The 27,058-nt window shown below is 41.2% G+C and overlaps 1 long non-coding RNA gene and 1 other non-coding gene across 4 annotated transcripts in view; one reads left to right on the top strand and one right to left on the bottom strand.

Annotated features, from left to right (window-relative positions):
• Window positions 1-27,058, top strand: part of LOC144576871 (uncharacterized) — a 57,087-nt gene that overhangs the window by 1,615 nt on the left and 28,414 nt on the right. The gene's annotated exons all lie outside the window — the stretch shown is intronic.
• On the bottom strand, window positions 14,903-15,043 carry LOC118143286 (U4 spliceosomal RNA). The gene has a single exon (XR_004727522.3). It is a non-coding gene; the product is annotated as a U4 spliceosomal RNA (small nuclear RNA).

A 27,058-nucleotide genomic window follows, 5' to 3' on the forward strand; every position in this document is an offset into this window, starting at 1 on the left:
ATAATGGACTTTGGGGGCTCAAGGGGAAGGGTGGGAGAGGAGTGAGAGATAAAAGACTACACATTGGATACAGTGTACTCTACTCAGGTGATGGGTGCACCAAAATCTCAGAAATCACCACTAAGAACTTTTCCATGCAACCAAACACCACTTGTTGCTCTGAACTATTGAAATAAAAATACAAATTACAAAATTAGAGACTAGACAGAAAAAAAAAAGTAAAATTCTAAAATAAGAATATCCTGGAACATGGTAATCAGTATAAAAAAATTTAAAAAAATCACTAAACCCCAGATAATCTAGATTTTCTCTTATTTTCTAGACATTTTATAGTGTTGTGTTTTATATTGAGGCCTGTGATCCACTTTGAGTTAATTTTAATGAAGAGTGTGAGATCTGTGTCTGGATTTAGTTTTTTGCCTGTGGATGTCCAACATCGTTTGTTAAAAAGACTGCATGTTCTCCAGTGTATTGCCTTTGCTCCTTTGCCAAACATCAGCTGACTATATTTGTGGTGGTCTATTTCTGTGCTCTTTTACTCCACTGACCCATTTGCCTGTTTCATCAATACTACACTGTCTTGATGACTGTAGCTTTCTTGTAAGTCTTGAGGTCAGGTAGTGTGAGTCCCCTACCTTTGTTTTTTCATTATTGAGTTGTCTAGTCTGGGTTTTTTTGCCTCTACATATAAACCATAGATTCAGGTTGCCCACAAAATAATTTAGTAAAATTTTGACGGGTTTACATTGAATGTTTCAATTAATTTAGGGAGAACTGATGTATTGACTGTATTGATTGTTTGTATTCATGAACATGGACTATCACTCCATTTATTTAATTTTTTTTTTACATCTTTCATCAGAGTTTTGTCATTTTTCTATCCAGGACTCATACGTATTTTGTTAGTTTCATACATAAGTATTTCACTGTGGGGTGTGCTAATGTAAATGGTACTGTGCTTCTAATTTCAAGTGCCGCTTGTTGAATTCCGGTATATAGGAAAGGAGTTGATTTTTGTATAGTAATCTTGTCTTTTGTAACCTTGCTATAATAGCTTGTTAGTTTCAGAAACTTTTCATCAATTCTTTGGAAATTAAGACAGCCGATAATGTCACTGGTGAACAAAGACAGTTTAATATTTTTTCCTTCCCAATCTGTATACCCTTTAGTTCCTTTTTTGTCTTACTGTTTTGGTTAGGATGTCCAGTATAGTGTTGAGAAGGAATGTGGAGAGGGGACATTTTTTTGCCTTTTTCCTGACAGGAGTGCTTTTGAACAGTATAGTCTCCCTGTATGTGCACTGTTAAATCAGAAGGTTATGGTGGGTGTTTGGGACCTTCAGTCTGGACGATTTCTAATGGCCTCATGGACAGATGCATTTGTATGTTACGGTGTAACTTCACACTCAAATTACTTTTGTCGTTGTTATGGCATTCTGCTATAGTTGCTAGGATGCTGAGGCTTAAGAAATTCTTCTTCATGAACACTTACTACTCCCTTCTCAGCCACTGTCTTTTTACCCTTGTCACTGTTTTCAGTGGACACTGGGATTTGCTGATTGTAGCTGTCATCTTGGTGATCTGTTTCTTGTGTGATACACTAGATCCATTAGTGTCTCCTGCACATCCCATGGCTGAGGGTGTGAAGAGTAATACATAAAAGAGCCTCCCATGGAAATAGCTAAAGGGTTTGTGTGTTTGGGAGGGGAAACTAGGAAAGTTCACAAGTAATTATAAACTAGGATAAAAAAGTAGCATGGGATAAATATAAATGATATTTAGTGGGACTCTAAAAGGAAGAAATTGTATCAAGTCATGAGGAATATATGATTATTGAAATTAACCTTCAAGATTAGAAGGACTAATGAATAGAAATGGGGAGAAATAATTCTTTGGTGGTTGAGTAGTTTTATTTGAGACAGAGTCTCGCTCTTGTTACCCAGGCTGGAGTGCAATGGCGTGATCTTGGCTCACAGCAACCTCCGCCTCCCGGGTTCAGGCAATTCTCCTGCCTCAGCCTCCTGAGTAGCTGGGATTACAGGCATGCGCCACCATGCCCAGCTAATTTTTTGTATTTTTAGTAGAGACAGGGTTTCACCATGTTGACCAGGATGGTCTCGATCTCTTGACCTCATGATCCACCTGCCTCGGCCTCCCAAAATGCTGGGATTACAGGCGTGAGCCACCACGCCCGGATGACTACACTTTTTAAAAGTGCATTTTGGTAGTTACATGGATGGCCTGTTATCAAGGATGAGGGAAGTTACCACTGAGAGTGAGTGAGTAGTTTTGGTTTAGATAATAGGCATCTCTTTATCCATTTGCTTTCTTGGATATCATACACTCAATGATAATGTATAGGGAATAGTCTTTCTGGGGTATCCTTTGCACAGTGGCTCATTCTAAGTCAGTGCATGCATTGAGCGAATAACACACATGTTCTGCAGCCTGTGTGCATGTCTCTTGATGTTTGACACAGCTTCATACAACCTTCATCACCACCTCAGCAAACTCAGGGCTAAACCCTTACCAGACAACAGAGCAACAAGTCTGATTTCTTTGCACACATATGATGTTCAGGGATGAAGACAGGGAGAAGAAGTGCAGAAACAGCAGCAGATCTTTCGTTTCTTTGCAGCTGGGCAGATAAGCACACTCGGGAGAAAAAGTAGGGTCCGCTGCAGTTGAGAGAGTAGAAACCAGACGACAAATGCCAGCTGCCCAGGAAGGATCACAGAAACAGCGAACAAAAGCTAAGCCCTGTTATGCTGGTGGCGGATCTGCTAAGCCTGTTCTGATTGACTCAGATTTTCGCACATCTCACACCAAAGCACTCAGCCTTTCAGCTCTCGCTTCGAGTCACTTGTTTTAATAACGACATTAACCAGGGAACAGCACTAAGCGATTCTGTTTGGGTTGAAGCCAATAGAAGCCTAAGGACGAAATGTGTCACTTCATGCGGGATCTTTACAAACACTGCTCCTGGCACTAGAGGTTTACTTGCCTTTTCTTCCCCACAGCAAAGGGACCTATCTGTCTTCTGCCAAGGTTTCAATGGAGACGACCAATCGGAGTCATCTAAGCCAAAATAAATCTCGTTTTGCCCCCCAAGAGCAGATTTGCTTGTGTGGATGATGCAGCTGTTGTCTTGCCAAGTCAGCAACTTCAGAAGTCAATAGAGACCAGGGATTATACATGTGCAAAAAGGAGAAAGATTCCGCGAAGAGGATGGGAGACTTACGACCTTTGAGAAATAGCACTTGGCTGAGCCAGTGATGACAAGACCAAGTAGGGAACAAGAAATTCCATCTGTTTGCTCACTCGTCAGGGCTCCAAGTATAGTGTTTTGTCTGATAAGAAGCTAAAAAGGCCCAATTCAGCCCAAAGGAAATACCATGGCCACTCAGACGGCAGCACTAGCTTACAGAACCCGGACAAAATTCGGCTGCTGTAATGGAAGGAGGCTTAAGAAGGAATTCACTGAAGTCTATATCTTAAGTTCTGTTTGAAGTGACACAAAAATAACAGCTTGTCATATGAGCGACCAAAAAAAAAAAGGCATCATGTTTTTTAGTCGTAAATGGTGTCTTGGGCAAGAATTTGGGAGAATAATGTAAATGGTAAAGATGTAAACAAATGAACTGTGCACTACATTCTTTATAATGAAAGAATTGAATCTCTAGATGACAAGAAGGTGGTGTACATATTAGTAAATTTTAAAGCCCAGTTGTGTACACATGAGAATGTAGAAGGAAAGAGACTCGCACATATTGAGGGGACACACGTTGGACAGCAACTTGTCAACCTCAGACCGTGTGGGGACGTACCCTTCGAAGCAGCAGTTCCTCTGCATGGCAGCACTGTGTGACACAGAGAAAAAAATAGAAACAAATGATGTGTCTGTAGCAAGGTTGCTTCTAGAGGTATTAATTTATACACCTCTCCTCTCCCTGCTTCTCCTTCTTTTCTCTGCCTTCATGTCTTGCTGGAGTTCAGCTTTATAGCTCCTTGTCTGAAAGATCTGGGCAGGGAAGGAGGCAGAAACTTCCAGAAGACAAAGGCCCTTCAGGCCAAGTGCCCTGAGTGCAGGGTAAAGAGAGGGAGCTTTGGAAAGAAGGATCCGAGGGTAGAGCTGGCAACGCCTCTCCCGCATCCAAGGGTGGGTGAGGGACTGTTCCCTGGCCTATGGCTGCTACTTCATCCCCTGGTGTGGTACATCAGAGGGAGGACTCACAGCCTGAAGGAGGGTGTCCTGTTCCTCTGGTCCAGAAGCAGCCAAAGTCTGATAACTGGGAGACAAGAGCAGGGGCCATCCACCTTCAGCAGGGACTGGTGATCCAACTGGCTTCTTCACCAGCTTGGTTGGAATTGAGTCCACAGCAAGGAAACAACAATGTTTTTAAATATGAATTTGAGTTTTTATATTGGAATTTGTTCTGCCTTAAACTGGAGGAATATAGACTGAATGGATGAATTATAGAATCTGTAAAAGGGAATATTCTGCCACTACTGAAATCCATGTGGTACAGCCACACGTGCTGATAGGGAAAGTGGCCAAGGTCCCCCACTTAGTGAAAAAGCAACACATGTGATACGGTTTGGCTCTATGTCTCCACTCAAATCTCATGCTGACTTCTAATTCCCAATGTTGTTAGCGGGGTGGGGGGGATCAGGTGGGAGGTGATTGCATCACAGGGGCAGATTGCCCCTTCTTGTTCTCATGATAGTGAGTACTCATGAGACCTGATGGTTTAAAAGTATGTGGCAGTTCCTGATTCGCTCTCTCTCCCTCTCCTGCTCCGCCGTGGTAAGACATGCTGGCTTTCCCTTTGCCTTCTGCCAAGGTTGTAACTTTTCCGAGGCCTCCCCACCCATGCAGAACTGTGAGCCAATTAAACCTCTTTTATTCATAAATTGCCCAGTGCCAGGTAGTCATTTATAGCAGTAGGAACAGATTAATACAATGTGGAATTTGATAAATATGACACACATAATATACTGTACACACATATACATATACAAACATATACATATGCAAACACATGCATACATAGAAATACAGAGGCACATATACAGACATACACATGTACTTATAGACACATATACATACAAATACATACACAGACACACATGCACATGTATACACACATAACACGTGCATACACATATATAATATGCATATACATATACAGAGATACACATAAACACAAATAGACACACATATAGACACACACACAGGCACATCCCCCCCATAGGCACATACACATTCATATACACATACACATTCCATCTATCCATCTGTATACTCCATATGCATAGAGAATTTTGCAGCAAATGAGAAATGTAACAGTGATTACCCATGGGAGGGAGCAGTAAGGCATAAGATAATTTTTCAATGCTGGATGTTGTGAGAGTTTTACAATGTACATGTCTTAATGTATAATTTAAAAAATTAGTTCATAAATTGAAGCAATGTGAGAAAAGGCATTTTTATATTTACTTGAACAAGCAAAAAATGTAATGCCAACATATTTTTATCAGCCTCATTTTCTAAATAATTATTGTTGATTATTTATCGATCAATTCAGAGAAAATTCACTAATTGTAAATCAAGTTGGCTAGAATGTACTTGAACTTTGGAAATGTTTTGTGAATTGATTTAATTCAATTGACTTAATCAATTCAATATGAATTGACTAATATAGGAATAAAACTGAGGAAAAATAATGGTATAATAAAAATAGTTCCTACATATTAAGGGACAAGTTTCCTTCTAAGAAGTTGGTGAGACCGTTGTAAGGACTTGATAGGTTGGTTCTTCCTGCCCTCTAGTGGCCATTGCTCAAAATGCAGACAGAGCTGTGTCAAGGTTAAACAATGAGATGGAGTTTTGCTCTTGTTGCCCAGGCTGGAGTGCAAGGGCAGGATCTCTGCTCCCTGCAACCTCTGCCTCCCAGGTTGAAGCGATTCTCCTGCCTCAGCCTCTTGAGTAGCTGGGAATACAGGCACCCGCCATCACACCCAGCTAAGTTTTGTATTTTTAGTAAAGGTGGGTCTCACCTTTGGCCAGGCTGGTCTCGAACTCCTGACCTCATGTGATCTGCCTACCTCAGCTTCCCAAAGTGCTGGGATTACAGGTGTGAGCCGCTGCACCCGGCACAAAGAAATTACTAATTCAACCAAGGCGGTGACCCACAGAAGCCTGGGTAATACTCCAGTTTCCTCATTTTAATTTTGTAACTTAATCATGATATCTTGATTAGTCTCACTTGATATTGCTGACATAAAATTGAATTACGCCATCTCAGGTATTTGACTTGGATATTAAATTATCCAAAGCTACAGTAATTTTTTTAAAACTTTTACATGTATAGCATATTCTTAGACTTTACCATATAAGGGGTGTTTCTCAAATAAGAAAATAAAAACACTTTTAAGTGTACTTACTTTTTTCCCCTACTGTTAGGTAAGTCCTTTAAATATTCTAGTTTTTGTTCCACATTACCACTCTGTATGTTCTGTGAAGTGTACACTCATTATTCAGATTCTACAAGGAATAGAATGACTCCGAGGGAGGCTGGTACACTCGATAATTGGCAGGCCCAGGGGCTGGAAAACATTCTGACTCCTGAGTTTATGTCTAAGCTCTCCTTGTAGAAATCCATAGGGTTAATTGTGAAGTGATTTTTAAGTCTTTAACTAGAATGAGCTGATAATGTGCAACTTGTAAAAGCTTGTAAGATACAATTTTGTTTAAGGTAATGTTCGTTTACTTTTTTTTTTTTTTTGGGAGACAGAGTTCTGCTCTGTTGCCCAGCCTGGAGTGCAGTGGTCTGATCTTGGCTGACAGCAACCCCTGCCTCTCAAGTTCAAGCAATTCTCCTGCCTCAGCTTCCTGAGTAGCTAGGATTACAAGCGCATGCTACCACACTCAGCTAATTTTTGTATTTTTAGTAGAGACGGGGTTTCATCATGTTGTCCAGGCTTGTCTTGAACTCCTGACCTCAAGTGATCCACCTGCCTTGGCCTCCCAAAGTGTTGGGATTCCAGGAATGTGCCACTGTGCCTGACTGGTTTACCATATTTTTAAAATAGTGTATTAGCCTCAGAGTCCAAGTTTATAAATCAGGCTTCTTGATTTTAGGGGAGCTAAGTTTTTAGAATATCTAAAAGGAGGTTTTTAATTTTTTAAACCAAAATTTGGAAGGAGAGCCTACCCGGCACTAGTCATGAAAGTCTGGTCCCTCTGGTAGGGGCCAAGTGAGTGCTCGTGGCTCAAGAGAAAGTAAACCCTGAGAAAGATTGACTGAGTCAATATGGTTTTAGTAGAAAGGATGTTACCTTCAGAAGAGTTTTTTATAATTGTGGAACTCTAGACTCAACATTCTTAGGGTTTCTGGTCTAAAATAGCTTCATTAAAAAAAATGCTTGGGCATTCCATTGATAGCCGCTGTTTCAGGTGGGGTCATTTTAAGCTGTTGGTCATCTCTGGACCAGTTGCTGTGATCGTTCCAAATGATTTCCCCTCTTGGACTTCGATGATATGTAGGCCAGTCTCAAGGGTTCATGCCTATAAGCCCTGCACTTTGAGAGGCCAAGGTAGGTGGGTCACTTGAGCCAGGAGTTCGAGACCAGCCTGATGAACATGGCAAAAGCCTGTCTGTACTAAAAATACAAAAAAGAAAAAAAAAAAGAAAAAATTAGTTGGGTGCAGTGGCTCATGCCTATGCCTGTAATCCCAGCTACTCAAGAGGCTGAGGCACGAGAATTGCTTGAACCTGAGAGGCAGAGGTTACAGTGAGCTGAGATGATACCACTGCCCTCCAGCCTGGGCAACAGAGTAAGACTCTGTCTCCAAAAAAGAAAAGAAGAAGGAGAAAAAGGAGAAGAGGGGAAGAAGTGAAAGAAGGAGAAGAAGGAGAAGAAAGAAGAGAAGAGAAAGAGAAGCAAGAAAGGGAAAGAAAAAGAAATAAAGAAAAGAAAAGAAGGAAGAAAGGAAGAAGGAAGAAGAAGTCAGTGGTATCTGGCTTATGTATGCAACTCGTACAGTGCTAACATTACACAGCAAGTATAGCAGGAGCAATGAAATGAACTAGAGAAGAATCAATATCCCATAGGAGTTAAACATATCAGATGTTTGCAGAATCATCAGTGAGGCATCTGGAGATGTGTGACTCCCTGCAGTGTCAAAGCAACTCCTGGGAAGTCTCAAAGGGGCAGAAGAAAGATTCAGTTGTAAATGCAAACACTAAATCTGGCCAACCGTACTGCCTGTGAGAAAAGCATATTAAAATAATGAGGCAACTCTTTCGAAGCTAATTTAATAATAAGAGCTATGCAAAATACTTAGAACCCAACTGTTTTAAGTATTAATTCAAGCAAGTCCCACTTCCACCCTACAGCTGGGGTATTCTTTTTAACCTTTCATGATGGATAAACTGAGGCACAGAGAATTTCAGTAATTTTTCCAGGATTCTAGTCTCATAAGTGACAGGGAGGACCAATTCCTGGGCCCACCTGGCATAGAACAACACTGTGCTGCCTGTGCCATGGCCCGCCTGCCTGTGCTGCAAGCTCCCAAGGACGGAAAGTATGTGTTACCTTTCTGCTGCAGGTCCAGCCCCTTCATCATTGCTGCTTTCCCAGTGCAGTGTGTTTGGAGTAGGGGAGTGTTCAGAAGGCAGGAATTTGCTTTTTTTCCATAGCAGTGCCCTGGAGACAGGGACCAGATCTTCAAGGGGGAATATTACTTATTCATCATCAATTACGGTTGCAGTGTGAAACAGAAACAATACAGACATAAAATACACAGTACCTGCTCTCACAGGCCTCACATCTTCTTAAGATGACAAAGTGATATTAATTTTAAGATAAAATTCTCATTTACAGGGTAACTTCTATATTAATCCTATATGACTGTTGGCTTAATATTGGAGTTTCAAAATATAGGAATCAAAAGCTGATAGAACTGAAAAGAGGAAATAAGTCTGCAATTCTAGCTGGAGATTTCAACACAGTAACTAATGGAATGAGTGCACAGACAATCTGTGAAAAGACAAGAGCGAGACGAATTTACCCTTCCCAGAACATCACTGACCACACCCAAATGAAGCAAACACACATTCTGCTCACAGGCACTTGGGACATTCACCAAGAGAGAAGAGACCACATTCTGGGTCATAACATGAATGTGAGTGTGTTGGAAAGGATTGAAGTCCCGCCACATTTGCTCCCCAGCTGCAAAGCCTCTCTCTGGGTGCAGGTGGAGAGAACAAGCCTACAGTTGGGGTGATAGGCAGCACCGATGGGCGGCTGTACAGGCTTGCACTAAACAACCTCAGAGTGTGCAGAAGAGGAGAAGCTGGTGAGACATGTGATAGAGGAGCCATCAGCAGGACACGACTCCTTGCAGCAACTGTGGGGCTCGAAAGAGGAGTAACGGCCAGGAATATTCACTGGTTCCTGGCTTGGGTAACTGGGTGGTTATGATTTGATTCCCTAATCATAAAAGTGCTAGGCAAGAGGAAAGAGTTGGAATGAGTCTGTGCGTCTGTGTTATTGTGTGTGTGTCCATGTTTGTATGTGTCTCTCTGTGTGTCTGGGGGTGTCTGTGTGTATGTCTGTGCATGTGTGTGTGTGTATTTCTGTGTGTATCTGTGTATGACTGTGTTTGAGTATGGTTGCATCTGTGTATGTATCAGTGTGTGCCATTAGTTCAGTTTTTCTGTCTTATCTGTTGGAGAGAATACCCATTTGAACACAAGTGAGATAGCTCTCCTAGATAAGTGGATGTCCAGGTCAAGCACATTTGGGCGGTGGACAGGCCCGAAGTTGTGAGTGGAGTGGGGAGGAAGAAGTGATGGGAAAGGGTCTTGAACATCTCCATTAACAGGAACATTGACAGAAGGGCAGAAGCTGAGACCACAAAGCTTGGACCATGGACCTAGGACAGGAGAACCCAGTGGAAGGAGTTTGGCAGGCATTGCTGGTGGTCCACCCAACAAGCATTGCTCCTCCATCCACACTGGCAGAACCTGGCCACCCTTTTCCCTGTGGATCAGGATAGTCGTGATGAGCGTAAGCCTGTCCCGTAGTCCTCTTCCATATGGGATTGAATCATTTAGAGGGAGGAATGGCTCCTAAGTTCAAATAGGACTTCCTCTACTTTGGAACTCGTAAGCTAAGGGGAGTCTTTTCCCTCAAGGCTGTGAACCATTTATGCTGGGATAAGGGGCTGCCAAAGAATTCCTAGAAAATGTTTTCAGGCTCAAAGCCTGGGAATAAACAATTTCCCTGCATTTGGTGGATGGTGTTGTGTCTGGTTTTGGTCTTGCCAAACACAGGCACTCTCACACAGTCACACGTCACACATGCACACATGCCAAACACAGGCACTCACACAGTCACACGTCACACACATGCACACATGCACACATGCCAAACACAGGCACTCTCACACAGTCACACGTCACACACATGCACACATGCCAAACACAGGCACTCTCACACAGTCACACGTCACACACATGCACACATGCCAAACACAGGCACTCTTACACAGTCACACGTACACACATGCACACATGCCAAACACAGGCACTCTCACACAGTCACACGTCACACACATGCACACATGCACACAGCACTCTCCGTCTCTATTTCTCTCTGTTATTCTCTCATTCTCCTTCTCTTCTTTTCTCCCAATTTCCTATGCCCTCTCTCTCTCTCTCTCTCTCTCTCACACACACACACACACACACACACACACAGCTCAAATGGCTCAAGCCCCTACATCAGAACAACATCTGAACACGGTCACAATGAAAAAGGCAGCGGCTGTGTCCTGACGATGCAAGCCCTGATGATGAATTAATCTTAGAGACTCCAGATATTGGCAGCTCTTTTGCCAAGTGTAGCTAACTTATCTGAGATAATAAAATTCCTTATAGAGTCTTTCATTTTTACCCATTTTTTAAAAACTTAAAGCTAAAGATATTCCAATTTTTATATGGTGGCATCGCAGATATTCACCTGCAAAAGGTGAGGCAGTGACAAGATCATTGGTGACTTTTACACAAGCAGCTTCAGGGTGACCCACATGAATGGAGGATTCATCATCACTTAAGATTAGAGAGAGAATGAAAAGTGAGGAGGCAGGATGTGCAGGCCGTACACTCTTCTCTGCAGAATTTGGCTGTGAATGGAGAGGTTGGGTGAAAGCCAGATGAGGTCAGACTGACAATCCTTTCTTTTGTTTAGGGTTTAGACTCCTTTTGCTCTTGTTATTTTAGTTTTGCTTTGTTGCCTGTTAACAGGCATTGGAATGTGTTTATGTGCTGAGGGGAAGGATTCACTAAGAGAGGAAAAACTTGGTACAAAGAAGAGAAGGGATGTCATCAGCTCTTGGGCAGAGAAGCAGAGAGGAATGGCTCTTTAAGGAGAAGTAGGACTGTCCTCTGTCCTCAGGAACTAACTGGGTTGTCTGCTTGCAGAGTTGTCATGCAGCAGCCCTTACACATTCCTCAGCAGAAAGCTATAGCTTCCTCAAGGAGTTAGACTTTGCACTTATTAATTCTCTGCTCCAAACAACACCATTAAGACCCTGGCCATTTGTGAATGATACCTGTGGAGGGACAGTAAACAACCCATGATGTTGCTCTCAAGCCCCAGCGCTGACAGAGAACAGCCCAGGAGTTTTTGTCCTGCAGTCTCCTAACCAAGGGTCTCCAGCAAAGGTGGAAAGAAGACACCCTGGGTCTGTCCTAAGCCTCTGTCTTTCAGGTTCCTTCATCTGTCTGCTCATCCTGTCTTCCATTCCTTCCAGGATCACTGGGTCTTATTAGACACTGCTGTAATTTTGCTGTGCAACTCACAGTGGAAAGCCTCTATACACATTGGGAAAGGCTCACAGTTCTATGAGCCTTTTATTAAAAGTTGCTGTGTCTGTACATAGATAGACTTATTTGTAGTAAAGAACTCTCCGCATTCATTTTAAGTTTGAGATAGTCTGTGAGTCTGAAGGGCATTATGGACAGTGAAGGTAGAACTGCGGAAGAGGATTATCTCACTTCTACTCACTCTGGGCTCCAGCCAGTTCTCAGCAAAGTTTTAAGGATGTTGGCTAAGGAGACACGAATCACGGTCACATCCTTCCTCATGAATCCACCATGTCAATGCTATTTAGCCCAGAATAGTTCCACAACCATTATCAGGTTCTTATTATGGGGCAGACACTGGGCTAGAAGCAAGGGATATAAATATAATACCACTTGCAGAGTGGCAGAGTGGGAGGCAGAGGCTGGTGGATCACCTGAGGACAGGAGTTCAAGACCAGCCTGGCCAACATGGTGAAACCCCGTTTCTACTAAAAATACAAAAATTATCTAGGCATGGTGCCTATAATCCCAGCTATTCGGGAGGCTGAGGCAGCAGAATCGCTTAAACCCAGGAAATGAAGGTTGCAATGAGCCAAGATCGCACCATTGCACTCCGGCCTGGGAAACAGAGGGAGACTCTGTCTCAAAAAAATAATAAATAAATAAATAAAATACCACCCTAATTGTTCTCCAGGAACTTAGTCTTATAAGGAAGGCAACCTTTAGATAATTCACTTTTACATATTTGCATATGAATGTATACCCATATATACTAGGTATCTGAACTACCTATTATAGTACACATAAAAGAGGAAAATAGCCTTTTCTTAGAGAATGAGAGGTTGCCTGAGTGGATCACATAAAATATGATGAAAAGATGTCTTCATAATAAATATGGTAAAAAAAATTCCAGGAAAAGACATAGTGCGAACAATATGGTAGAGTCACAGAAATACAAAAATTTGGCCCTTGTTGACCACAATATTTCAGGAAAAGGGGAGAAGAGATGAAGCTGCAGGCTTTTGCCAGAGTTCCATTTTTAATATGCTGAGGAATTTATACAGTTAGAGATGAACGGGGTCTTTGGAAAGCTAAGAAAGAGCCATGATTGATATTCTACTTTGGATGGATGGTGCCAGGACTCAAATGGATTCAAGTGGGGATGAGATTGGAGGAAATGACTAATGTGGCATTGCAAATATTTCAGGCAGAAGACAATGGCACTGGATGAGAAAGGATGTGAATTATTCTAAAAATGTTTGCAAAGCGAACCCAGCAGCATGTAAAAATGGCATAATGTCGTCACCGTGTGGGGTTTATTCTGAAAATGAAAAGTTAGTTTAATATTCAAAAATTAATCAATGTTAATAAACTATATTAACAGACTAAAGAAGGAAAAGCATATGATCTTCTTTTGAGATGCAAATAGAACCCTGTAATAATATTTATTCATTCAATACAATAAAATGTCCTCAGCTCAAAAAAATAAAAAAAAAAAAACCCTACAAAATACCTACAACTAAAGTCATGTTTATTAGTAAGCAATTGAATGGTTTCTTTCTAAAATCGAGACAAGACAAGGATGTCCCCTGTTGCTATTTTTATTGGTCATTGTAGGTAGTTCAATAAGGAGGAAGAAAAAAGAAATGAAAGCACGTGGACTGTAGATAAAAAACAACTGTTTCTCTTTACAGATGCTGTAATTGTGTAAGAAAATACAAACGAACCCATGGAATGCTACTGGTGCTGAAACATGATATTAGCAAAACAGTGTTTAAAAATCAGGCCAGGTATGGTGGCTCCTCTGTAATCCCAGTACTTTGGGAGGGAGAGGGAAGAGGATCCCTTGAAGCCAGGAGTTTTAGAAAACCCTGCCCAACATAGCGAGACCCTGTCTCTACAAAAAAAAAAAAAAAAAAAAAAACTAGCTGGGCATGGTGATGTGTGCCTGTGATCCAAGTTACTTGAAAGGCTGAGGTGGGAGGATTGCTTGAGCCTCCAAATATGAGGCTGCAGTGAGCTATGATTATACCGCTGTACTCCAGCCTGGGTGACAGAATGAGACCCCCCCATCACAAATAAATAAATGAATAAATAACAGTTGCATGTTAATATGCTATCAATAAGCAATTTGAAATTGAAATTAGTATAAATGTAAAAACTCTAAATGACCTGTATGTCAAAAAATAAAAAAAAAAAACACTTATGAAAGAAACACTAATTAAAGCCCAACTAAAAAGACATAAAGATGAACTTTACGTTTCTCTTCCCATCATGAACTGGAAGACTCAGAAGTGATATTGTCACTTCTCCCCAAATTAATTTATAGAATTAATGCAATTTGAGTCAACATCACACACGACTTTTAAAATAGGAATTGACATAATCCTTTTAAATTTAGTAAAAATTCAAAGAAATAACCCAAACCACACGGAAAAAGAGAGAACATACTTGGAAGGATCACGCTATCTGGCTCAAGGCTCACTGTAAAGCTGTGGTGGTCCAGTCAGTGTGGCGTTGGCAGAAGGACAGACACCTGAACTGATGGAACTGAAAAGAGAGTCCAGAGATAGTCCTGCTAGGTATTATCAATTGGTTTTCTGCCAAGTTTTGCAAAGCAATTCAACTGAGAAAGAAAAGTATTTCTAGGAGTTGATGCTGGGACATTCATATACATACAAATTGCACTTTGACCCATATCTTGCACTGTATAAAAAAATTAACCCAAAATAGATTATAGACTTAAGTATTATGACCTATAAAGTTTCTTTTTTAAAATTTATTTATTAATTATATATTTTGGAGACAGAGTTTCTCTCTGTCGCCCAGGCTGGAGTGCAGTGGCATGATCTCAGCTCACTGCAACCTCTGCCTTCCAGTTTCAAGCTATTCTCCTGCCTCAGCCTCCCGAGTAGCTGGGATTACAGGCACCCACCACCATGGCCAACTAACTCTTGGTATTTTTAGTAGAGACGGGTTTTCACCATGTTGGTGAGGCTGGTATGTATGTATGAATTTATAATTCAGTCCCCATAGAGACTGCCAAAAATTGCCAATGCCATCTATATTTCAAGTTGTCCTGGCAGGGTATTGGGAAAAGTTTTCAATTAGCAATAAACCCACCTCTGTTAAACCTCATAGTCTACGATACTGCCACTGCGCAAAGCTCAGGCTGGTCTTGAACTCCTGGCCTCATGATCCACCTGCCTCGGCCCCCCAAAGTGCTAGGATTCCATGTGTGAGCCACCACTCCCTGCAAAAGTTTTTTTTTTTTTAATTATTTTACTTTAAGTTCCAGGATACGTGTGCAGAATGTGCAGGTTTGTTACATAGGTATACATGTGCCATGGTCATCTGCTGCACCTATTGACTCATCCTCTAGGTTCCCTCCCCTCGCTCCCCATCCCCCAAAGTATGTGTTGTTCCCCTTCCTGTGTCCATGTGCTCTCATTGTTCAACTCCCATTTATGAGTGAGCACATGCAGTGTTTGGTTTTCTGTTCCTGTGTTAGTTAGCTGAGGACAGTAGTTTCCAGTTCATCCATGTTCCTGCAAAGGATAAGATTGCATTCCTTTCTGTGGCTAAATAGCATTCCATGGTGTATTTTTAACCACATTTTCTTTATCCAGTCTATCATTAATGGGCTTTGGGTTGGTTCCATGTCTTTGCTATTGAAAATAGTGCTACAATAAACATCCACGTGCATGTGTCTTTATAGTAGAATGATTTATATTCCTTTGGGTATATACCCAGTAATGGGATTGCTGAGTCAAATGGTATTTCTGGTTCTAGATCCTTGAGGAATCACCACACTGACTTCCACAATGGTTGAACTAATTTATATTCCCACCAACAGTGTAAAAGCTTTCTATTTCTCCACAGCCTCATGAGCATCTATTGTTTCTTGACTTTTTAATAATTGCCATTCTGACCAGCCTGAGATGGTATCTCCTAGTGGTTTTGACATATAAAATTTCTAGAAGTAAACTTGATCATAAGTTCAGCAAAGAGTTGCTAGATATAAGACTAATAACACTGTCCTTGAAAGAAAAGATCACATATAATTAATTGAAATTAAGAAATCCTACCTTTTGAAAGACCTTGTTAAGAAAATAAAAAGACTTGGGGGGCCAAGGTGGGTGGATCAGGAGGTCAGGAGTTCGAGACCATCCTGGCCAACATAGTGAAACCACGTCTCTACTAAAAATACAAAAATTAGCCAGGCATGGTGATATGCGCCTGTAAACCCACCTACTCAGGAGGCTGAGGCAGGAGAACTGCTTGAACCCGGGAGGCAGAGGTTGCGGTGAGCCAAGACCATGCCATTGTACTGCAGCCTGGGAAACAGAGCAAGACTCCATCTCAAAAAAAGAAAAAAAAAAAAAAGACAAGCCATACACTATGAGAACATGCCAATAAAACATATATTTAATAAATAAGTGACATTCAAAATATATAACACACTTTCAAAATTCAATAGTGAAGAAAGAAAGCAATAAATAATTGGGCAAAATATTTTATAAGATTTCACCAAGTAAGATATATGAATAGAAAATAAACATGAAAAGATACTCAGTATTCTTAATTTTTACAGGAATTCAAATTAAACCACTATAAAATACTACTATGTCTCTATTAGAATAATCAAAATAATAAAAAGACTGTTGGCAAAAATGCTGACCAAACAGAACTCTCCTCTGTTGCTGGTAGAAATGCCAATGGTATAGTCACTTGGGGAAAAAATGTTTATTGTGGCTTTGTTTGTAATCCTCCCTGCAGACTAGAAACAAAGAGACCTTTCTACCATATTCACACATTTACCCACTCCCAATCTTTATTTTACTAGGAATCTCCCAAATCAGGGGCAATAAGAATTTTGAATATAAAAAAATTGAGGTCTTTAACTTCTGAGGATTAGTGATAATGTACATGTTGGCACATATGTATTTTATTTTTACCTTTGTGCACTTTATTTTGCAAATCAAAGTCTCCATTAACTCTGAGACCCCCGTTCCTTCATTTCATCCACATGTGATAAACTCTGGGAAAACTTTAAAACACGTTTACAAAGGACATGATTGCAACTCTTGCATGCTGTTTCAGCAAAGCTAAATTCAGGATACAATTATTTTCTTCAAAAATTTGGTTGACTCAACATATTTTCTAAAGAGGAAATTCCAAGGCATTGAAAAACACATCTGTGTTATACAGAAAACATTTTCTAAGCAGGAAAAGTCTTTCTGACTCTGCAAAATGTCATCAGATTTTCAATCACATGTTATCCTTATCCAAAGACTCCTTTTCCTTGAGTCAGTATGGTTTAGAAACGGGGAAGCAAGTGGTGGTAATGTCAGAGGCTTATCCAAACTACTGTGAAAAACGGACACTGTATTAAGGGATTTTCTTAGGACAAAACAGCAGCTTTTTAAGTCAGCTCTGCATCTCCGGTTTGCAGGGTTAGGCTTGATAATGCATGCATCTCAAAAGCACGAGATGAGCAACGCCTTCAGCTGCTCTGTGTAGACGTACTACCGACCACTGGTAATTATGTCTTTATTCTTTCGAAGTAAAATGTTGTTGATTCTTTTCAGCTTGCATTTTTCTCTACATCTCATTAAAAATCTACAGTGAGTAAAAATAATAGATGAAAAGTTGACATTGATGATAGAATCTAGAAATGAAACTTCAGAGCATGACGCATCATCCGGCCATCACTGTTTTTCAACACATTTATTCTGCCCCTGGTGGAAAGAGGTAGGACCTGCACTTCCAGCCCATTGGAACCCCTGGGGAAGCTGTGGGATAGATACTCCAGTCCCCACCTCTGTGTGTTCCAATGTGACAGGTCCACTCCACCGGAGGACTTGAACACAGAGGTTTGATATAAGACCCGAATCTAAGCTGCACAACTCTGTACTTCTAACAAGCAGTTTCAAAAATACTGATATTATCATATTCATAAAGAAAACCAAGTTAAAATCATGCATGTTTCAAGAAGTTGATCATTTCCTTTATTTTGAGGAAGGGTATACTGAGCTGTGGGAAGATGGACAAGGTTAGTTCCAGCACAGAAAGTCATGCTTTCGAATGACATTGGCCTGGACACAGAAGCACAGGGTTCAATGCTCTTTACCAAGCCAGAAAATCCTTCTGTTTCCAGCCTACTGGGAAACCTTCTTCAGAAAAGGCAGACTCTGTATACGCTCATTCCTCTTTGTACCCCGAAAATCCTGAGAGAAAGACATATCCCTAAACTAGGCAAATGCAAATGTTCAAGCACTCATTCTAGATTCTGAAAACAGGGGGAAGTATGATTTGCTTCTTGTTGTATTTGTTTGTTGTGTTGTTTTTTGTTTATTGTTACCCTTCCAAGTCATAATAGATAAAATTTGAGAAGCTGCACTAAGGTGTCAAATGTCACTCTTGATTACAGGTGAAGTACAATTTCAACAAATACTATTTTTAAAGTGAGTGATTTCTTAACAATGCAACATCCTCATTCTGGCGGATGGGCCAAAGAGGGTTAGCTTTATTGCTTTGTTAAAACTCAGTCACTCTGTGATGAAAGATGCTCTTTTGCACGGCCTACTCTGTAGATCAACACAGGAGACCTCCCTGAGCTGTGGCTGCTCTCCTGCAGGATTAGGTAGGGATGCACTCTCCATGGTTCCTGCCAGCAGGAATCCCTCCCTCCCCTTCCTGGTGCCCCTCCTCCATAAGTACATAGTCCACAGACCTTGAACTTAGGTGGTGAGAGTAAGAAAGAAAGGGAAAAGAAAAGAAAAGGTAAAAATAAACATCTATAAGTTCCATATACACTGCTGTGAGCGAGTATGTGTGCTTTAGCAGGAGAAAAGTATTTTAGTATTGAACAAGCCAACTCAACCTGGACTTTTCCTGCAGAGTCCTCAAATAATTAGGCCTCCAATGGAAAAAATGAAGCCAGTGGCCTAGTTTCAAGAACACCTGTATGTTAGACATTCTTCACTCTTTCACCTGATGGGCAGGTTGAAGTCTGGCATTGCCTTAGGACCTGATCCTTTACTGAACACTAGAAAGGAAATCACCCCTATGATTAGTGAACATGTATCTGTGTGTCTGTTCTTCTTCTCATTTAACAGCTACATAAAGTATAAAAGCCTGGATTTTTTTCTAGCACTAGGAATTTGGATGATTTAAAACAGCTAATCAAATTCAGGTAGAATAAAACTAGTGCAGAAATCTAGCTATGAAGGAAAAATTGAATAAGAATAAAAGATCAGTGTCTTGTTTGCTTTCCCATCAAATCTGTACCTGGATAACATAGGCTCAGATATGTAAACATCTAAAAATTGAGAAACGTGGCATGAAATATACACAAAATTTAAAACATGAAACTACAGCAAAACGGCTATGTACTATTGTTAATTTGCTTAGAAACAGAGTATTTCAAGAATTGAATTTAACAATGCATGAACTTATTTTAATTATGAACAGCTTTCAAAGGCATATTTATCAATTTTAATACCCAATTCAACAGTCCAATAAAAGTGGAGAAGCCCTTAGCACTTCTTGTGTCTTTAAAAGATTGTAACTTTTTAAGAAGACTTACAGCTAAATCTCTAAATAAGAATTAGCTATTTTAGCATTAGAAGATAACATTTTTTTAAAGGACTGCATCATTTTTTGCTCAGCAAGTTATGTGGAAAAAGACCTTATCTTCACCTCTCTTTCTCTCCCACACACACACACACACACACACACACACACACACACACATACCCCACAATTCAAGTCTTTTCATTTAAAACAAATACTTTGGATGAGGTAATTGTAAGAGTGTCTGAAAGACAAACTGTCTCCTTTTTTTGGTGGGGAAAAGGATTAAATTGGAATGAAATCATAAAAACAGAGATGTAGACAATTAGTTGGAAGAAATAATAGTCATGCTTTTAATGAAATTTTAAAAATTCACCTAAAGTCATTACTTTATTCATTTGTTTTTAAATTAAATCATCTAACAACTGTTAATTAACACCCACTAGGAAGTGGAAATTAAAATACTTAAGCAAGTCTTTTTGGTTGCAATTAACAAAACCCCTCTGAGCTGACAGAATGCAGCACTGAGGGCTGTTGTACAGTTTTGGGGCATCTAAGGGAAGGCAGAGGGGCAGCAGGGCCTCCCAGGGGACCATGCCACAGGCTCACTGTGACTCATGGTGGCGAACCTCTCATTTCTGTGTCTCTCCTCTACTTTGTTCTTTTTCTTTCCTTGCAAACCAACATGTTCTGATGTTTGTTGTGCATGAGTCAAACTGTCCAAACTCTTCTTAGCTCTGCCTGCAAGACACCAGTTAAGCTGCTTACAGGCACTGGTTAGAGTTTGAAATCCAATTGTGATTCCAGGAAGAGAACGGCTGTTGGCTCTGCCCTCCTCTCATGACATCTCGGGTTCATCAGTTTTACCTAGAATGGTTCTCAGGATGGGGTTTCAGCTTGGAGAGTGTGAATTCAGAACAGGGCTTTCAATGCAAGGGTGCCCAACATCCCTGCTTCATGATATTGATAGAAAATCTACTGATAATGTTATATAGCCACACAAATAATGTTTGAAAGTCAACATACTGCCCTAATGGTAATGTAAAGGAGAAACAAAAGGAAGATAATTTAAGATAAAACGATAGGATTTTAGTATTTAAATACTTGACACCCCCAGATGCACATCCATTATGTGTAAAATAACTGTGAAGATGACAGTTACATTCAAATACGTAGCAATTCCATAGAGGTGAGTTCTAGTGGGATGATTAAATGCCACAAGAACACTGCTCTTTGTGATGATTTTTCTGAAATATGGAGATTTGAGGGTACATTTCTGAACTTAAACTACTATCTTCTCTCAGTTTTAATGTTAATTAAATTTCTATAAAATTTAGTGTATATTAAAATTATGCAAAGTTGGCTGGGTGTAGTGGCTCATGCCTATAAATCCCAGCACTTTGGGAGGCTAAGGTGAGTGGATCACGAGGTCAAGAGATCGAGACCATCCTGGCCAACATGGTAAAACCCTGTCTTTACTAAAAATACAAAAATTTGCTGAATGTGGTGGCATAGGTCCATCATCCCAGCTAGTTGGGAGGCTGAGGCAGGAGAATCACTTGAACCCAGAGGCAGAGGTTATAGTGAGCAAAGATTGCTCCACGGCACTCCAGCCTGGCAACAGAGTAAGACTCTGCCTCAAAAAAAATATGCAAAGTTGTGTGATTTATTTAAGCTTGTGGAGGCTCAGAGAAGTAGATTAGTATCTGAGTGTCTGTGAGTCCCCAGCAGGGCCCTGGCAGGCTGTGCAGGTGGAGGACAGCTCTGCATGGCAGTGGCGGCTGCCCCACTCACTGGGACATTCCGATCCCCTGACATGCTCTACTAAATAATAGTGACACCCACCCCCATTGTAACACTTGCGGACATCCCCACACCTTTCAGGCTACCTCTCCTATGAAGGACCATGGTTTTTAGAAATACAACTCCCGAAAGAGAACTTCACAAGCATTAGATCCCACTGCTTCCCTGCCTTTCAGTTCCCAAACCCTGCACTTTCTCTCACTGAAGTTTGTCTCTTCAAAGTTGCCAGTATACACCTTAAACACATTGGTAATGTTCAGCCCTTATCTTACGTGACCTAGATTTCTCTGGCTACATTCGTGCAGTTTCCCAGCAGTCATCTCTTTAGATACCATTTTTAGTGTTGATACTTCTCTGATCTCAGTCCTTCAGTCTTTGCTTTTTGTCTCACATGCTCCCAGGAGCATCGTTTTCTCTCTCAGACCTTCTGTGATTAGCTCTGGGCTGATGGTTCTAGCATTTATATCTTCAGTGCAGACCTCTCATTAGAAATCCACAGAGAATGTTCTGCTGCCTCCTAAAATTCCCCATTAGTCCCATGGGGACCTGAAATGAAACACCTACAAAACCACCCTTCACGTCTCTTCACCCACCTGCCTTTCCCCTGCCCCAGGAACCCTAGCTCAGTTTACTGGAGTAGTAAGTGGAATAAGGCACCCATAATCGGGAAGCTGTTGGCTGCCCTTCTGGGTGGGCAGAGATAGATGTTCACATGAGAGCACAGTTATCTTTGATCCTCTAAGTCATTCCAGTGATTCTCTTGGTTATTGAAATGTTAGACTAGCAGATGCCTAGGCTCTGACCAAAGACGATGCTACAATCTTCTGGTTCCAGGTGAGTGTGTGTGTGTGACTGTCTTAGGAAAAGCTGAATTTCTCTAGGATCTTGGGTTCATGGAGAGGCAGGGCAAGGTGAATAGGAAGCCGGGGGAACTTGCAAGGAGGTGACTGAGATTCATCCCTTCTTTCCAAGGTAGGTAAAGAGGAACGTGGAGGGGCTGAGCTTGTGGCTCTGAGCAAGATCCACTGGCAGACAATGATCCAAGGATACCACAGACTTGAATATGAGGTTGGTGGGATGTTGCCATAGAAAATGCTGATGATCCTAGTATCTATTCTCCTCTCCTTTTCAAAGTAACTGAACCTTCCTTCTAAGTTTTAGCTAGGAATGTGGCCACTCATACTGGCCATATTCCTCTGTTCCCTTCCATCTTCACAACAGACTTCAGGCCAATCGAGCGGAGTGAAGGGAATGTGTGTGTGTGTGCATGTGTGATTGTGTGTGTGAGTGTATGCATGTGTTTGTGCTTGCGTGCGTGTGTGTGCGCATGTGCCTTTGTGATTGTGTATGCGCATGTGTGCATGTGTTTGCATGTGTGCATGTGTATGCATGTATAGTGTGCATGTCTGTGTGGACATGTATGAATCTATGTGTGCGCATGTGTTTGCATGCATGTGTGTGCGCACCTCCGCCACAGAGATCTCTACTCTGGACTTTCCTTTCCCATCTGCTATAGAACATGGATGTGGCAATGGCCTGTCTTCAAAACTGCAAAGTAGAACAAGCCTGCAGGGCAGAGAACCTTAGCCTGGGTTTCCACCAACTAGTTATGAAAAAAATAATTATTACCTTATTTGCGTGAACTTCTAAAAAAATTTACCATTGCCTTTCACTAGGAATGAGGAAAAATGAAACAATAGCATTAAGATGATTCTGCTGAGGTGGAAACCTCAGCAGGGATCTCAGATGGAAATGAGGACAGTGTTGCTGGAAATGTGAGGAAAGGAAATCCTTGTTGTAGAGTGGCAGAAACTTGCCTGAGCTGTATTCTGAAGTTGAGTGCAAAGGACAATTTGTAAGCAATGAAGTTGGCTATTTAGCTGAAGGTATTTCGAGGAACGTGAAGAAAGTAAGGCCTGGTTTCTTCTTAATCATTATGGTAAAATATAAGAGGAGAGAGATAATTTGAGGAAAGAATGTTAGAGCAAGAAAAAACATCAGAGCTGATGACTTAGGAAGTTCTGAGCCTTATTGGATAGCAAAGGATACCGTAATGAGGAAATTCACTGTGGCCAGAGAAAGGATGTTCTGGAAGGAACACTAAGGTGGTGCCCAGAAAACCTTTGGCTGAAAAGGTTAGGCACATATCATGGATCCAATCTCAGCAGAAGCCAGGAATAGAGATAGGGTTACCCAGGAACAATCCCAGAGAGCCCTTATGTCTAATGACACAGATTCCCTTGATATACACAGGAACCACTGAGGATTTTGAGAACGTTAAACCAGTAGAAACGCTACCATCTTGGAATGAAAGGGACAGAGACAGGACAAAATGAAGGAAAGTCATGGGACTTATAAACTGTACAAGCAGGAAACAGGGCAGTAGAGCCACTTGGCAGCCAGCATGCTCTACCTTTTCAGAAAAAGGAAGAATGACTCCAAGGACAGAGCAATGGATGCAGAGACTGACTGGGCTACCGCCACCTGCACCCAGAAGCCAATCATGACACTGCTGCAGGCCCAGGGGCAGGGACCACCCGTGGAGCTGCTGCGGGCCCAGGGGCAGGGACCACCCGTGGAGCTGCTGCGGGCCCAGGGGCAGGGACCACCCATGACGCTGCTGCGGGCCCAGGGGCAGGGACCACCTGTGGAGCTGCTGCGGGCCCAGGGGCAGGGACCACCCATGACGCTGCTGCGGGCCCAGGGGCAGGGACCACCCGTGGAGCTGCTGCGGGCCCAGGGGCAGGGACCACCCATGACGCTGCTGCGGGCCCAGGGGCAGGGACCACCCATGGAGCTGCTGTGGGCCCAGGGTGTGGCAGATCAAGCTGCAAAAGATTGTTCTCAGGCCATTAAACCCAATAGAATGTGCTGTGCTAGGTTCTGCTTAATTCCAGTGTCCCCTTTATCCCTCCAATTTTTCTCCTTTTTGAAATAAAAGAAAAAGCAATAACAAAGGTCTTCTTAGTTTTAAAAGGAGAAGATGTAAGCACACCAATGTATCTTGGGAGCAGATAACTTGTTTGTTAGATTCACAAGTCCAGAGAAGGACTTGTGAAGTCCTAGGATGGATCATACTCAAAGTTTCATGTGTCTGATTTAGATGATTAGCTTTGGTGTCTTTGACCTGATAACATTTTTATTATTTTTTTTGAAAGGAAGAAAGAAAAAAAGGAGGGAAGGAGAGGAATAAAGAGGAAGAAAAAGAGGGAGAGAAAACAGGAATGTAGCTTTATTCTAAAAATGGGTATTAATAATGGCCAATAAATATTTTGTGTATTTAAGGTGGAGAGCTCTATAAATATTTATTGAGTTTACTTTATTGATGATATTTATTGACCTGATAATATTTTTAAGAGATTTTAGACTAAGAATAGATAATCCAATGGGTTGAGGCTGTTAGGGATGTTAGGGTGGGGTAGCTGTCATCTTCTCATGGGGCAGACATGGATGTGGAGTAGACAGTAGGCAGACTGTAGAGGGTTCAGTTGGTGCCTCTTCAAAAGATAGGTCCACTGGCAACTTTAGAATGTGACCTATTTTGGAATAAAGATTTTTGAAGATGCAATTAAAGGAAGGATTTCAAGATGACATCATTTTGTGTTACGATTGGCCCTAAATCCAATAACCGGTCTTCTTAGAAAGGAGATTCAGGGTTGAGACACATATACAGAGCTCCCAAATGCAATCCCGGCCCTGCTCACATTGGTTGTTTCAGGGACAGGGAGTTTCTTTGTTCCAGTCCCAGTGATGTTCAGGACTTCATTTAACGATTGGATAAGACACTGGACTGTAGGCTTGGAACTGCAGCCAGCCATTTGCTACCAGAAAGGAAGGCAGCCTGGGTGTGCAGCCCATACACAAAAGGTGGGCAAAACCAGGAAAATCAGAACTGCAGCATGCATGAAAATACTTTTGAAAGTTGAAATACGAGAAGTTGAATCCCTGAATAAACGAATAACAAGTTCTGAAATTGAGGCAGGGATTAAGAGCTTACCAACCAAAAAAGGCCAAGACCAGGCAGATTCACAGCCAAATTCTACCAGAGGTACAAAGAGGAGCTGGTACCATTCCTTCTGAAACTATTCCAAACAATAGAAAAAGAGGGAAGCCTCCCTAATTAATTTTATGAGGCCAGCATAATCCTGATACCAAACCTGGCAGAGACACAAAACAACAAAATTTCTCTCTCAGGCTAATATCTCTCATGAACATCAATATGAAAATCCTCAATAAAATATTGGCAAACCAAATCCAGCAACACATCAAAAAGCTTATCCACCACAATCAAGTTGGCTTCATCTCTGGGATGCAAGGCTGGTTCAAAACATGCAAATCAATAAATGTAATCCACCACAAATAGAACTAGTGACAAAAACCACATTATTATCTCAATAGATGCAGAAAAGGCCTTCAATAAAATTCAACAGCCCTTCATGCTAAAAACTCTCAATAAACTAGGTATTGATGGAACATACCTCAAAATAATAAGAGCTATTTGTGACAAACCCACAGCCAATATCATACTGAATGGGCAAAAGCTGGAAGCATTCTGTCTGAAAACTGGCACAAGACAAGGATGCCCTCTCTCACCACTCCTATTCAACATAGTATTGGAAGTTCTGGGCAGGGCAATTAGGCAAGAGAAAGAAATAAAGGATATTCAAACAGAAAGAGAGGAAGTCAAATTGTTTCTGTTTGCAGATGACATGATTGTATATTTAGAAACCCTCATCATCTCAGCCCCAAATCTCCTTAAACTTATCAGCAACTTCAGCAAAGTCTCAGGATACAAAATCAATGTGCAAAAATCACAAGCATTCCTATACACCAATAATAGAGAGCCAAATCATGAGTGAACTCCCATTCACAATGGCTACAAAGAGAATAAAATACTTAGGAATACAACTTAAAAGGGATGTGAAGGACCTTTTCAAGGAGAACTACAAACCACTGCTCAAGGAGATAAGAGTGGACACAAACAAATGGAAAAACATTCCATGCTCATGGAGAGCAAGAATCAATATCATGAAAATGGCCATACTGCCCAAAGTAATTTATAGATTCAATGTTATCCACATCAAGCTATCATTGATTTTCTTCATAGAATTAGAAAAAACTACTTTAAATATCATCTGAACCAAAAAAGAGCCCATATGGCCAAGACAATCTTAAGCAAAAGAACAAAGCTGGAGGCATCACACTACCTGACTTCGAACTATACTACAAGGCTACATTAACAAAAACAGCATGGTACTTGTACCAAAACAGATATATAGACCAATGGAACAGAACAGAGGCCTCAGAAATTATGCCACACATCTACAACCATCTGGTCCTTGACAAACCTGACAAAAACAAGCAATGGAAAAAGGATTTCCTATTTAACAAATGGTTTGGGGAAAACTGGCTAGCCATATGCAGAAAACTGAAACTGGACTCCTCCCTTACACCTTATACAGAAATGAAATCCAAATGGATTAAAGGTTTAAACATAAGACCTAAAACCATAAAAGCCCTGGAAGAAAACCTGGGCAATACCATTGTGGACATAGGCATGGGCAAAGACTTCATGACTAAAACACCAAAAGCAATGGCAACAAAAGGCAAAATTGACAAATGGGATCTAATTAAACTAGAGAGCTTCTGCACAACAAAACAAGTTATCACCAGAGCAAACAGGCAACCTACAGAATGGGAGAAAAGTTTTGCAATCTATCCATCTGACAAAGGGTTAATATCCAGAGTCTACAAGGAACCTAAACAAATTAACAAGAAAAAAACAAACTCATCAAAAGGTGG

This window comes from Callithrix jacchus, chromosome 7 (assembly GCF_049354715.1).
Source record: "Callithrix jacchus isolate 240 chromosome 7, calJac240_pri, whole genome shotgun sequence".
Lineage (NCBI taxonomy): Eukaryota > Metazoa > Chordata > Mammalia > Primates > Cebidae > Callithrix > Callithrix jacchus.